This window comes from Rhinopithecus bieti, unplaced genomic scaffold, assembly GCF_001698545.2.
Source record: "Rhinopithecus bieti isolate Rb0 unplaced genomic scaffold, ASM169854v2 scaffold_14700, whole genome shotgun sequence".
NCBI classification, from domain to species: domain Eukaryota; kingdom Metazoa; phylum Chordata; class Mammalia; order Primates; family Cercopithecidae; genus Rhinopithecus; species Rhinopithecus bieti.
This window is the reverse complement of record NW_016808194.1, coordinates 1,957,097-1,972,873: the sequence shown is the minus strand read 5'-3', so window position 1 is coordinate 1,972,873 and position 15,777 is coordinate 1,957,097. Positions and strand designations below refer to the sequence as shown.

The 15,777-nt window shown below is 40.7% G+C and overlaps 1 long non-coding RNA gene across 1 annotated transcript in view; it reads left to right on the top strand.

Moving 5' to 3' along the window:
* LOC108537921 (uncharacterized) overlaps positions 1-14,787 on the top strand; it is a 41,176-nt gene extending 26,389 nt beyond the window's left edge. Inside the window, exons 3-5 of the long non-coding RNA XR_001887944.1 lie at positions 1,270-1,484; positions 5,898-6,058; positions 14,686-14,787. This is a non-coding gene — a long non-coding RNA (uncharacterized LOC108537921). The remainder of the gene's footprint in view (positions 1-1,269; positions 1,485-5,897; positions 6,059-14,685) is intronic.
* The last annotated feature ends 990 nt before the right edge of the window (positions 14,788-15,777 follow it).

Here is a 15,777-nt window from a genome sequence, read left to right as displayed (position 1 = left end):
TATATATATATATATATATATGACATATTATTTTAAAAAGCTACTTCCATTTTAAAAAATTATCTGTCATATGACATTCGAAATTCTTTAAAACGCAGGCCTATGTTCCCTGCATAAAGCTTTCCAAGGCATTTCCTCCACCTACCCTACCCGTTTCTCTCGGTTCATGGAGAACTGGTAGCTGTCCTCTGAAGCCCATGCCCTTCCAGCTCACCCAACCAAGCCCTTTACTCAAGCTTCTTCCTGCCCCTTCCATGTCTCTTGTTGTTTTGCTGAACTTCTATTTCCCCTTCAAGACTCATTTCAAAGGCCACATTCTCCTCAAACTGGTCATTGCTAGATGACTATGTGGAACGGTTAAATAGACCAGGTTATAACCACTGGGGCAAGGCCTGGCGCGGTGGCTCAAGCCTGTAATCCCAGCACTTTGGGAGGCCAAAACGGGCGGATCACAAGGTCAGGAGATCGAGACCATCCTGGCTAACACGGTGACACCCCGTCTCTACTAAAAAAAGTACAAAAAAAACTAGCTGGGTGAGGTGGCGGGCTCCTGTAGTCCCAGCTACTCGGGAGGCTGAGGCAGGAGAATGGCGTAAACCCGGGAGGCGGAGCTTGCAGTGAGCTGAGATCCGGCCACTGCACTCTAGCCTGGGGGACAGAGCCAGACTCCGTCTCGGGGAAAAAAAAAATTACCACTGGGGCAGTGAAAGCAAAATAAAAGCTCATGAATTGTTTTCTTTCTCAGAGACTCCCTTAACTAGTTCTAATAGCTGATATATTTATAGGATATTTGAAGTTGAAAAGTCAGGTCTACAGTGGAAAAGCATTACCAATCTGTTCATAGCAGTCGTTCTCACAGTATGGACTCTGGGCCAGGAGCCTTAGCATCATCTGGTGATACGGTTTGGATATTTGTCCCCTAAAAATCTCATGTGGAAATGTAATCCCCCGTATTAGGGCTGGGACATAGTGTGAAGTGTTTGGGTCACGGGGGTAGAGCCCCCATGACTGGCTTAGCACCATCCCCTTCATGATAAGTGAGTTCTCGCTGCAACTTCACCTGAGATCTGGTTGTCTAAAACTGCATGGCACCTCCCTGCTCTCTCTTGCTCCCACTCTCACCTGTGACTCACCTGCTGCTCCTCTGCCTTCCATCATGACTATAAGCTTCCTGAGACCCTCACCAGATGGAGATGCTGGCACCATGCTTCCTTTACACCCTGCAGAACCACAAGCCAACGAAACCTCTTTTCTTTGTAAATTTCCCAGCCTCAGGTATTTCTTTACACATCAGAGTGGCCTGATACATCCAGAAACTTGCGAGAAATGGAAAGATCTCAGGTGCCATCCAGACCTACAAATCAGAACCTCTGGTGGTAAGACCCTACCAACTGTGGTCAACAAGAGCCCTTCAGGTGATTCTGAGGCATCTAGAGTTTGAGACACACGGGGTTACAGTAAGATGAAGAGAAGAAGTCAAGATGGTAAGGAATGGAATTCATTTTCAGTTGTAAATTTCCTGGTTGAGGGAGAAAGTTTTGGAAGCTGAAATATTTTAGTCTGATTAGCAGACACTATGAGTTAGCCACCGCTGTTATGTCAATGCCATGATGACTAAGGACAGCAGTTAACATTCTGGGTGAATCTTCCTGGAAAAGAAAGTGGAGGCCCCTTCTATGTGGATGTCAGGGAACTTTCAGAAGATGAGTGAATGTACAACTTGTAGCCCATGTCTCATCAGACCCCTGTCTGTCTCTGTGCCTGCATTTCACCTTACAAATACTTCTAAGTTGTCATTTATTACAGTGTTGTAGTTAGGTATCTCCTTATTAGAGACCTTTTCAAGGGCAAATTCCACACCATTCATCTTTACATCCCCAGTCTCTGGCACTGGACCTGGCATCATTAGATCCTACACATTATTTGTTCAAAGAATTAATGGAAAAGAGGCATTAGAATCAGTGTGAGATCTGCAGTTTCTGCATCTCCCATCTCCCCATCAGGCTTATTGCTCACCCTTAGAGAGAAATTGTTAAATGCTATTCACCAGCTCTCTCATCCTAGTTTGTAAAAAACAGTGCCCAAGTTTAAGCACTCCAAAACATTCATTCTTCATAAAACATTATTTTCATAATGCTTTATTTATTCTTGTCTGGGCCTGATCTTCTATCTCGTTGGCCAACTTCTATTTCTCTATATCCTGGAGACCAGAAGATGTCTCTAAATTCGATCTCTTCTCTGGGTGTTTCCTATACTTCCTTGTCTCCAAGCTCTTCTCTAAACTCATGACTTTCCTTTTAGCCTTCTCAAGGGGTGACTATTTATTATCCTCTAATCATGCACCACAAAGTTGGGAGATGGGGTTGGTGTCCTACCTGCTCCCCATTATCATTCCAGACAATTTGTTCTACTCCCTCTTATTAAAAACTACCTCTCTGGGGTCCAAGCCACTTGGCTATATCAATCCTCTCTCTCCTCTTTGTTGCCATCTACTGTCAGCCTGTCCAAGCTTCTTCATCCACTGAAGACTGACAGTTCAGTGTTGTCTCCTACTCAAGATCTGTCTTCATTCCTTGACCATCACGTCTCCAAAACTATCCACTTTTAAAGTCAGACTTTAGCGTGTGCTATTACCTCTATGTGATCCATCCAATTTAAACATTCTTCCCATGTGATGAGCCCTCTCCCTCTGTATTAGTCTGTTCTCCCACTGCTGTGAAGAAATACCTGAGACTGGGTAATGTATTAAAAAAAAAAAAAAAAAAGAGGTTTAATTGACTTACAGTTCCACATGGCTGGGGAGGCCTCAGGAAACTTAGAATCATGGTGGAAGGTACCTCTTCACAGGGTGGCAGGCTGAGCAAAGGGGAGAGCCCCTTATAAAACTGTCAGATCTCATGAGAACTCACTCACTATCATGATAACAATATGGGGAAACTGCCCCCATGGTTCAATTATCTCCATCTGGTCCTGCCCTTGACCCATGGGGATTATGACAATTCTAGGTGAAATTTGGGTGGAGACACAGAGCCAAACCATAATCACCCTCCATCAGTTACAATTAGCAATTACTGTTGTTCAACCATTCTTTGGCCTTATTAGAATCCCCAAATCTACTGCCTCTTCAACTTTCATCAAAACAATTAGCATCTTTTTTCTTTACTTGCCTTTTATCCATTTTGTTTACTCTCCTTTCTCTCTGTCTTTTAGTAGCATCACTCTCAAAATGATCAACAAAGCCATCCGCTCCTTCCCTATCTGCACCTAGGCACATATTTCTGCTGGAGAAAGTCACACTGTGAACTCATAATCACCAATTTTAATGGACCATCCACGCTGAATAATACGATTACATTTCTCTGGTCAACCTAACCACCCCTACAATAAAATTTTCAAAATGCTTCTACTCTTAAATCTTTGTCCTTCCTCTCCCTTCCTCTTTCCCAGAAAATGACCTTTCTTTCTATTTAACAGATAAAAATCTCAGGTAGTGATGCTGCTAGGGCTGAATTGTGTCCCCACCCCCAAATTCTTATGTTGAAGTCCTAACCCTCATTGTTTCAGAATGTGACTGTATTTGGAAATAGAGCCTTTAAGGAGATAACCAAAATAAAATAGGAAGGTATGGGTGGCTCCTAATCCAATATGACTCATGTCTTTTAAAGAGGAAATTAGCATACAGACACATGGGGGAAAGACCTTGTGAAGACAGGAGGACAGTCATCTGCAAGCCAGGGAGAGGGGCCTCTGGAGAAAGTAACCCTGCCAACACATTAATCTTTTAGGCTCCAGAATTGTGAGAAAATAAGTTTCTATTGTTTAAGCCACACATTCAGTGGTATTTGTCACAGTAACCCTAGCAAATTAATATAAATGCCCTCTTCTTCCAACAACCAAGATATAAACCTACCTACACCTTAACCCATTCTGTGTCTCTTTCCTCTATTGTTATTCTGTAATAACAGAGGCCTTCCCACTCTTCCTTTTATCCTTGCTTTCGACTTCATCCTGTCCACCTCACCCCACACCCATAACTCTTCTCACAAAACGATCAAATATCTCACTCCTCTTTTACAGTCAATCCCCACCCCCACTAGACCTTTCCAATTGCCTTTTACCTCTGTGAAGAAGGTCTCTCCCATTTAAGTATAATAATAATCTCTTTTAACCTCATGTTTCTCTCCAGGTTCTATTCTATCCTGTCTTGTTACAGTCAAACAGAAACAAAAGAAAATAAAAACCCATCCATGTTTTGTCTTATTTTCCACATCCACCAATCACAAGTCAATCTATCCCAATTTAGTTCTTATCATGCAACTTGCCAAAAACACCAATGACCTCTGTATCGTAAAGACAATACATATTTTCTAGTCTTCATTTTGCCTGACATCTCTGCTGACCACTCACTCTTGAAATGTTCTGCCTCTTGTTTTCGAGGTCCAGTTGTCTCCTGATTTTCTTTCTACTTTTCTGGCTGCTGCTTCTCTTCCTTTTTATCTCATTCTCTTCTTTTTTTTTTTTTTTTTTTTTGGTGTTCTTTTTTTTCTTTTTTTTTTTTTTTTTTTTTTTTTTTTTTTTTTTTTTTTTTTTTTTTTTTTTGAGACGGAGTCTCCTCTGTCACCCAGGCTGGAGTGCAGTGGCCGGATCTCAGCTCACTGCAAGCTCCGCCTCCCGGGTTTATGCCATTCTCCTGCCTCAGCCTCCCAAGTAGCTGGGACCAGAGGCTCCCGCCACCGTGCCCGGCTAGTTTTTTGTATTTTTTAGTAGAGACGGGGTTTCACCGTGTTAGCCAGGATGGTCTTGATCTCCTGAACTCGTGATCCACCCGTTTTGGCCTCCCAAAGTGCTGGGATTACAGGCTTGAGCCACCGTGCCCGGCCTTATCTCATTCTCTTCTATCCACCANAGTGGCCGGATCTCAGCTCACTGCAAGCTCCGCCTCCCGGGTTTATGCCATTCTGCTGCCTCAGCCTCCCAAGTAGCTGGGACCAGAGGCTCCCGCCACCGTGCCCGGCTAGTTTTTTGTATTTTTTAGTAGAGACGGGGTTTCACCGTGTTAGCCAGGATGGTCTTGATCTCCTGAACTCGTGATCCACCCGTTTTGGCCTCCCAAAGTGCTGGGATTACAGGCTTGAGCCACCGTGCCCGGCCTTATCTCATTCTCTTCTATCCACCATTCAAACTTGGAGCTCCTCTACATTCTGTCCTGGGTTTTCTTCTCTTCTTCCTCAATAATTATGATCATATTTCTTCTTATATCAAACTTATAATGTTTCCCTGTTGTCCACCATAAGTTATTTAATACCCACCACATTCACCTCCACCTCTCTTCAGCTTTTTTGCTTCCTTCACATAACACACTTTTTTCTGAATATCCTATGATTTAATGCCTCTATGTCTTTCCTTGGGCTGTTTTTCCTAGCTACAAATACCCTTCCACTTTCTCCAACTTCCTTATGGCTAAATTCTTCCCATCTTTTAAGTCTAAACTCAAATATCACCTCCCTGAACTCCTTCTCATCTTTCCTTGAGAAGCACTCTCACTCACTATGATTCACTGAGGATTTTGCTTTGGATTTCTTACTTTCCTTATTACATCATTTTCAGGGTACACACCCACAAAGAGCAGCAGCCCTGTCATTTTATTCTTATCTTAAACAGCACCTTTCAAAACGGCTTACACATAGTAAGAGCTAAATGACTACCAACCTCTTCATGTCAAGCCATGGTGGATTTTTTTCCACTCTGAAAATCTGTAGTATTTATTTTATGGCAGTCAATCATAGGCAGCCCTTTATTATTATTTTATGGGTTTGTGTGTGCTGGCTCTCCCCCACTCAATATAAATGCTTCTCTAGGACAAGTTCATATTTCATATTTCTATATTCCCTCCACAGGAACACTCTTCATCCAAAGAGCCCTTCTTTTTATAGAGGGGTGCCTGTGATGTCGCTATTTCTAAATGGTCCATGCAGCATATCCAAATGAATGACTTCATGTTGCAGGCCGAAAGAATGAGGGTGGTGATCAACTCAGTATATCACTGGAGGCTATATGAGTAAGTAGCAAATGGTTTCTCATAAATGTAGAATGTTGGCAAACTGTCAAACTGCGTCTGCCACCCAGAAGGACTGCTGAGGGCAGTCAGGCCCCAAGCACAGTGTTTCTTGTGATTAGGTCCATCTGAAGCCTGTTAGTAATAATATGAACCTGTGAACAATTAAGCAGCTGACCAATCATTACCTCCTCCTTCCTGTTCTTGCTACCCAATAAATACAATGAGCTGTGGAAGCTCGGGGACTGATTTGCTCACTAGGAGCAGCGAGCTCTTTTCTTCTTCCCTGGCCCCTTCCTTTAAAACAGTTTCTTTTGTCTTAAGTTTTCATTTCTATGTACATCCCCCTTCATTCAGTCTCGTAATGATGGTCTCAAGTAGTAACAGTAGTAACTGTCATAGTGACGGTCTCAAGTAGTAAACGTGGCTGTCTGCCACAACTTCACAGCCACATTTGTTGAGAAGCCACGCTACTTTGCCAAAGAAGTAAAATAATAATGATTAAACCAAAAGGGCACTGACCTAAATGGCTTATCAAAAGTTGGTTATACCGAACTAACTCTTGTCGATATTTCTATCATTTAAAGGCATGTTCACCCAGATTTTCTACATAACGCAACTGTCCTTAAAGCTAGGAAGTTCTCAAAATGGAGCAATACTAAGATCAAAGTAAAATATTTGAAATAAAAATTGTCTTAGGCCAGGCACAGTGGTTCATGCCTGTAATTCCAACATTTTGGAAGGCTTAGGCGGGAGAATCGCTTGAGCCCAGGAGTTTGAGAATACCCTGAGCAACACTGTGAGATGCAGTCTCCACAAAAAAATGTTTTAAATAAAAGTAGCTGGGCATGGTGGCACTTGCCTGTAGTCCCAGCTTCTCAGGGTGTTAAGGTGGGAGAATCGCTTGAGCCCAGGAGGTTGAGGCTGCAGTTAGCTGTGATTATACTATTGCCCTCCTGTCCAGGTTACAGAGGGAGACCCCATCTACCAAAAAGAAAAAAAAATTATGAGTAAGGCTGTAAGGCTCCCACCTCATTTTTGTCCTACCTTTTCTTCCAATCTTTAAGACCTGTTGTAATAACAAGGGAAACTGTCATTGCAAGCTCTAGGCAATGATTTGTCCTGTTGGTGCCTTAAGTAACTGATCTTTTTTGTTGGTTTGTTTTTCACGTGGTTATAAAACGGAAAATTAGTCACAGTGGGAGAACATTTAAAGTAGGATGAAAAGAGAGGGCAGAAGTCAAGGAATGCAATATCTGAGAAACTACATAAGAGGAACTTTCTATAGAATTAGGCCAGATACCACAAATTTGCCTCTAGGGAAATTTCCAGGTCACACTGAGAACATCCAAACCTACTGGAACCTAAGATAAGAACCAGGCCAAGCTTCACCAATATAACATACTTTATTTTGTAACCTGGGCATAAAAAGTATATTAAAGAGAGATAAGAAGAACTGAAATATAAAATGCTGTGAAGGAAATAGGTATGATTTAAATGTTAAAGAATTCTAGGCCGGGCGCGGTGGCTCACGCTTGTAATCCCAGCACTTTCGGAGGCCGAGGTGGGCGGATCCTGAGGTCAGGCTGGCTAACAGAGTGAAACTCCATCTCTACTAAAAATACAAAAAATTAGCCAGGCATGGTGGCAGGCGCCTATAGTCCCAGCTACCGGGGAGGCTGAAGCAGGAGAATGGTGTGAACCTGGGAGGCGGAGCTTCCAGTGAGCCCAGATCGCCCCACTGCACTCCAGCCTGGGCAACAGAGCGAGACTACGCCTCAAAAAACAAACAAACAAAAAAAAAAAATTCTAATTGTAGGTATATGTGTATTTTATATATGTGTGTGTGTGTGTGTGTGTGTGTAAAAATCTAAATAGAGTTCTAGTATCTTCTGGCTTTATTATGAATGAATGAAGCAGTGTTTTTAATTTTTTTTGTTGCTAATCCATTCAAAAGAATTTATATTTTGGTTTAATAACACTTAGCGGTATGATCAAGTCCATGACATTGCTGCATAGATAATGCAAATTATTCAGGGATACAAAAATAGAAAACTGTGCTTTGATGTCAGAGTGATTTGAATTCAAATCTCACCTCCTCTGTTTACTGGTTGTATGATCTTGGTCAAATGATTAATTTCTCTGAGACTTGGTTTTTCATCTGTTTAAGAGGGATGCTTCATTAACTAATTATCTCTCATATTGTTGTAGGATTAAATAAGGTAATTTTATAAAATGCCTGGTGCATGTGGTATTATCTATACATAATAAATGGACGGCTGGGCGTGGTGGCTCATGCCTGTAACACTTTGGGAGGCTGAGGTGGGTGGATCAATTGAGGCCAAGAGTTCGAGACCATCCTGGTCAACATGGCAAAATTCTGTCTCCACTAAAACACACAAAAAATTAGCCAGACCTGGTGGTATGTGCCTGTAATTCCAGCTACTCAGGCTGAGGCATGAGAATCGTTGGAACCCAGGAGGTAGAGGTGGCAGTTAGCCAAGATCGTGCCACTGTACTCCAAAGGAGTGAGACTCTCAAAATAAATAAATAAGATAAATAAATAAAAAATAAAAATAAATGGAAGATACTTTTGTTATTAGTGAAAATAAACAGAGGTTACAATTCCTTATAAATGCCATATAATATTACAATTACTGGAAAACAAAAATCAGTCAAATGTTTAATTTGTGTGATGCAAAATTAGGCTGACTACATTTTTTACTAAATTACTTAATTTTTATAGAATTCAATGGATTTCGTTTTGGCTTTGAATAGAAAGTTTCTGTGTTAAAATCAACCTGATTATGTTGAAATCAGCCTGATTATAAATGCATCAAAAACATATCTCATATTTTATTGCTTCATAAGAGAAGCTTAGTAACTGTTAGTTGATCTTAATTGAACTATTCTCAACGTCAGGATAATACCTAAAATTCATGGTCCTAGGGAAATCGCTAAACTATTTTTGAGTTAAACAATTTAGCAATAAATATATACCTAGTTCTCAGAGGTTGTGTGGCATTTTGCCAGGGATTTCTGAGAGCTATTAAAGAAAAGTTATGGTTTCAGCATCCAAGGGGCTTAAAATTCCTTTAACCACCTTTTTGAGATATAATTGTCATATCGTAACTTGAACGTATTTAAAATGCACAATTTGATAAGTTTTGACGCATATATACACCTATGAAACCATCTCTAACGTCAAGAAAATTAACATATGATTTACCACCAAAAGTTTTTCCTCCTGTCCCTTTATAATTCCTCTATCCTGTACCACTCTTTATATGGATATATGCTTTCATTGATCTTGAGTGAATACCTAGGAGTAGAATAGCTGGATCATAAGATAGGTGTTATTTAACTTTTAAAGAAGCCACCAAACTGTTTTTCCAAACTGGTTGTACAATTTTGCATTCCCAGGAGCAGTGTATGAGAGCTCCAGTTCTTCTATATCCTCCTCAATACTTGGTATGGTCACTCTTTTTAATTCTGATATATAGTTGTATCTCATTTTGATTTGAATTTTTATTTCAAGGAGCTTAAATTTTGATGATCAGATAAAAACTTGTCATGAACACAAATATATGGGAACACATAAACTAATTATGAGTGATCATTAAGGAGGTTGAGTCAAACACATTTTAGAGTATAGGAAGTCATCATGGGAAGAGGAGAAAAAAGACAGTAAACATTCATATAAAGGAAAGGAAAAAACAATAATGGAAAACAGGAGGAAAGAGATTATTATTTTTTGTAAATTAAAGCTTATCCCTGGGCCTAGAAGTCACCAGAAATAGTGATAAGCTGGAATAAACGATGGAAAGAAAGTAAAAATAGATACAAATGAAATGTGAGATAAACTCTGAAGTCGGGACCTGTAACTTGAAAAGCAGCTTAAAAATTGGGCAGAACTGTCATGTTTCCAGCAATACAGAGAAGCTGTGCAGTGTAGTGGGGCAGGCATGGTGCTGAGTTGTAGGCCGAGTTTTACTTCTAAATTCACATACATATGCACTCCAGTAGCTCACTTGACTTTTGTATTCTTCGGTTGCTTCCTTTATAAAATAAAATGACCATCTTGAAAGAGAAATTTCAATGTCTCCTCCACACCCAGATTTCTATGTATATTAACGTTTGGTGTATTTACAGGAAATTGACACACTTAAATCAATTTATTTAATATATCTGGAATCAGATTCTTTTAAACCTGCTGTACAGTTTTGAGTTATAGATAAAGTTATGTAGAGCGCAAATGTGTCTCCGAAATTCATTAGGAAAGAAATGATTGCACAAATTTGTTTTGTGAAGTTTCAACCTAGACATCACACTTCACTTTACAAGAAGGAGTTATTTTCTGCTTTTCTCTTCTTGGCTGTTTATTTCTAATCATAGGTAATGAAGCTACATACTGAGTTCTGAGTGATTTACCTGGTTATGCAAATATAAATGTCTAACATATGTTTATCAACTCTGAATGTCAAAGCAGAAAGAAAGATACAGTTCTAACCATGGCTGTGGATTTATTCATGTAATATTATTGAGGGCCAGACTAGTCTAGTCAGGCATTGTTCTAGGCACTGAAGATACAGCAGGGAATAGAACACAGTCTCTGCCTTCATGTAACATATGTTCTAGTGGCAGGAGACACTGTCAACAAATACATGAACAGATATATGAATTATACATCCAGGTGCTGATAACTACTGGAAAAAAAATGATAGATGGTATTGGGTGAATGGAGAAGAGAGAGGTCAGGCTTGGTATTTGATCAGAAACCTTAAAGAAATGGGATAGAGAGGTATTTGGGTACTGGTGGTAAAACTATACATATACATATGTGTGTTATTTCTACAGATTCAATTTTTCCCTTTATAAAATTTGATTTCAATTATACATTGAAATCAATTATACATTGATATAATTGAATAATTATTCAATTACACATTGAAATTGAGTCTCCTAGGGAAGACTAATATAAGTTATTTACTTCAAAAATGCATTAAGTGTCTGTTTTCTAGAAGCTTAAAATCTAACTAAAACAATAGGGTATATATGGAAGACTTAATGTGCCTGCTATGTGAAAAAGTTCACTTTATGCTGAATGTTCAGAATTTCCAGAGGAATGGAATTTGAGTTTAGCAAGATTTCAATATGTAGAGATTGTGGAACCAGAGTCTTCTCCAGGAGAAGACTAGAATTAATGTAAGAATATAGATGGGAAAAGATTAAAGTCAGTCACAGTACTATAGCTGAGAACTCCCTGACTATGAAATCTGCGTAAAATTACCATGAATCCCTTTTTATTTTATGCCCACCTAAAGCCCTCTCCTGCCTCTTACGTCTCTTGGGCCTTGTCTCTGCACAATGCCTCTGTTCTATGCTAGGAAGAACCTAACTTAGAACTGAGCCTCTCCTTTAGCTCTGCGACAACCCTCATTCATACCACACGTTTTGGGGATAAGCAAATTTTCCTATAAATTGGGTGATGAAGTGTGGAGAGGGTCACACAGTTCCCTGAATAGCCTTCCCCCAACCTGATGGCTTTATCTTACCTCCCTATGTTCATCTCTGTCCATCTCTGCTGTTCCCTTCTGCTCCCTACCCCCTGTTGAACCAGGAGTGTCATTTTCTCTGCATTGTGCTTGGCAGCTTCCCAATCCCCTGAGACCTGTATGCCAGCTGACAGCCCAGCCATTGGGGAACCCACTTTTTGCCCTAAACACATATTGAAACATCTCCCCAATATTGACATTTTCCTCTGTAGGAAGAATGTTAGTGCTGGTTGTTAAGATAATACTGTTAGCTCATTATAAGTTTGCTTGGTGCTGCAAAAGGTGATCTAAGAGGACACTAAATTGGTTCAGGATGAAGATGGTAAAGTGTAAACAATATTTGCTTGAAGCCAGTTGTTTCTAACCAATAGGATCACCTGTCCTGCCTACAGGCCTCCAAGCTTGCTATTGCCACACCCCTATCTCCCAGCATGAGCTGAGTGGAGGATAGAGAACTCAGAACTGTCACTGCCAGTGCAGCTCTCCATGTCACACACTCCCTTGCTCCTCATGGAAAAGCATAAGATTTTAACTTTTCAAAGTGGTCAGGAGTCAATTAATCTAAAGTAGGTCTTGGAGGACAAATATTAGAAAATAGCTCTGGAATGTGAAAGCTTACCAAAGAGAAAAGGAAAGATTTTGGTGGAAGTCCAAACTGAGAGCAAGGCCTGGGGAAAAAATCAAGCCCATCCTGGATGTCTAGGTGGTCAGAGAGTTAAACAGTTGGAAAACAGGCTTCAGAAGTAGGAGACTCTGAGAAATGAAAAGATAGAGGGAGAGAAATATCACTAATGAACTAAGGTTAAGAAATGGAAACATGTTAATGGAAACTGGTGTTCAAGGTAGGTACTAAATAACCAAAAAACACATCTGGAATCAGCTTCTTGGAGATCTCAGGTCAGATTTCACAGTAATAGCTCAATGTCTTCCTGGGCCACAGGGCAGTATGATTAAGAAACCCAGTGTTGGCCGGGCGCAGTGGCTCACGCCTGTAATCCCAGCACTTTGGGAGGCTGAGGCAGGCGGATCACGAGGTCAGGAGATCGAGACCATCCTGGCTAACATGGTGAAATCCCATCTCTACTAAAATACAAAAAATTAGCCGGGCATGGTGGCGGGCACCTGTAGTCCCAGCTACTCGGGAGGCTGAGGCAGGAGAATGGCGTGAACCTGGGTGGCGGAGCTTGAGTGAGCCGAGATCGCGCCACTGCACTCCAGCTTGGGTCACAGAGCGAGACTCCATCTCAAAAACAAAACAAAACAAAAACCAGCATTTGGAGTCAGACAACACTGGAATCAAATCCCGGATCTTCTGCTTACTAGCTAAAAACCTAGAGTTAATATCTCTCTAAGACTCAGTTTCTGTATCTGAAAAAGGGAGGTGATAATATAACCTACCTGGCTGTAAGGATTAGTTGAGGTTAAAAAGTGATAAAGTCGGCTGGACGCGGTGGCTCACACCTGTAATCCCAGCACTTTGTGTGGCCGAGGCAGGCGGATCACAAGGTCGAGATCAAGACCATCCTGGCCAACATGATGAAACCCCGTCTCTATTAAAAATACAAAAATTAGCTGAGTGTGGTGTCATGGGCCTGTAGTCCCAGCTACTCGGGAGGCTGAAGCAGGAGAATCACTTGAACCCAGGAGGCAGAGGTTGCAGTGAGCTGAGGAAGTGCCACAGCACTCCAGCCTGGCAACAGAAAGAGACTCCATCTCAAATAAAAAAAGAAAAAACTGTTCGAGTCATTTTTGACTACTCTCTCACACACACTTCTAGCTAGCTAACCCTATTGCTCTGTTAGCTCATTTTAAGTTTGCTTGACACTGCAAAGGGTAATATAAGAGGATACAAGATCTATCCAGTAACTGACCAGTTCTCACCAACTCCACCGTTGGTTACTATTTGGTCTGAACCTTGATTTTCACTCACCTGCATTATTATATAACAGCATCGAATGGTGCTATATTTAGGTGCTATATAGCAGCACCTGAATTATTATCTTGCTTCCACTTGTCCTCCTAGCTAGTGATCCTGTTTTTTAATTTTAATTTTTATTTTATTTTATTGTTTTGAGACGGAGTCTCGCTCTGTCGCCCAGGCTGGAGGGCAGTGGAGTGATCTCGGCTCACTGCAAGCTCCGCCTCCCAGGTTCACCCCATTCTCCTGCCTCAGCCTCCTGAGTAGCTGGGATTATAGGAGCGTGCCACCACACCCAGCTAATTTTTTTGTATTTTTAGTAGAGACACGGTTTCACCGTGTTAGCCAGGATGGTCTCGATCTCCTGACCTCGTGATCCGCCCATCTTGGCCTCCCAAAGTGCTGGGATTACAGGCCTGAGCCACCGCGTCTGGTGCTAGTGATCCCTTTTTTAAAAAACGTCAGCAATAACACTGCTCTGCTCAAAATCCTGCGATGGCTTTCCATTTCACTCTGAGTAAAAGCCAAAGTCCTTATAATGGTTAAAGGTCCTATAGGGTCCTCTCCCGGTGCCCCCACACCCGGCCACACTCAGCCACACTGACCTCTTTACTGTTCCTCAAGTCAACCAACATTCTTGACTCAGGGCCTTTCTGTTATGTTGATTGCTTCTACTGGTCAACCTGTTCTTCCTCCAGGTATTCACACAGTTTACTTGCTCAAGGACTTCATCTCTTTGCTCAAATATCACCTTCTCAGTGAGGTCCACACTGTTCAAATTAAGGTTTCAGCCCCTCTCTTCTTATATACATGCAATCTTCCTACTTTCCCTGGCCTCTTTTTTCATAACATTTATTACCTTCCTGCATGCTATGTAATTTATGTATTTATTATGTTTATTGTTTACTGTCTTCTTGCACCCACAAGTATATAATTTCCACAAGGCAAAATTTTGGGTCTGTTTTATTCATTGATGTATTCTAAATACAAAGGCACACAGAAGGCACTTTAAAAATGTTTACTGAATGAATGAATAATGATGCATAAAATACACTTCACAAATTAATATATAGTGAGCACTTAATGTTAGTCTCAAAAAAAAAAGGGAGTACAGCTATGATATTGATACTAGGAATGACTGCTGGCATATGTTACAGAATCAGAGATAACGCTGGACCTAAAGGCAGGCATTAAACAGGACCGGCATCTCGGCTTATAGGCATTCAGTGACAAAAAGCCAAGCAGCCTGCACACAGACCGACTTCAGGTAGCATGCTCAATTGTATTTCATTAAGCCTGTCCTTCCTTATTATCTGTATTTTTCCTTTAAATAAAATTACTTCAACTTATTTAACTTTTCTTAAAAGACACAGCCTTTAATCTTTTACCCTTATTATTCCTCTTCGAGCCCTGTGTAGTTCTCTCATAGTCTTTGTAAATAAATGTGAAGCTTACAGATAAATATTGGAAACGACCCAATAAAAATAATTCTCCTCCACTAGGCAGGCTATTGCAAACAAAAGCTTTTGTCACACACTGACAAAGAATATGAATAAGAGCATAGAGCAGTCCCCTTTGCGTAGATGACAAGGTTACCTTAGGAAGGTGTGGTCCTGGTTTCTATCTTTTGGAATTCTCTGCCCCTTTGACTGGAAAAGGATTGAGAAGAGGGCACATTTCTTGGGATCTATAGTTGTAACAACATTGTATGACAAATGCTACAATCAAATTCCCCCAAAAATGGCTTTCCTGAGAGTGTCTGCTCATCAGTCATTTCACAGAAAATTAACAGATTATCCCAAGGGAAATAAAGGAGGAGGGTAGTTCATCAGTTCAGTTTAATTTAATAAACTGTATAACCCACTTTAAACAGATTTCTTTGCTGCAAGGTTTTTGGAGATTTCATCTGCCAATGTACAACTGTGAATATTCAAGAGGATGATCCATGCAGCTTTTCATAAACTCCCTAGGTCCCTAGGTCAAGGAAGGCTTTTGTTAAAGGGTTCCTTGAGAGAACATTTTTTGAACAACTACTATGTGCATACGTTGCAAGCACCCAGGATTCAGGGTATACAGGACACGCACAGTCCCTGTCCTTATGAGTCTTAACAGTCTAGTGGAAAACACACACATTAAACTCCCACTTGAAAGTTGATGAATATAATGAAAGGGAAAATATATCTGCCATAAGAACAATTAAGAGAATAGAGCTTAATAAGATGTACTTTGCAAAAGGTTGATTTAATTGT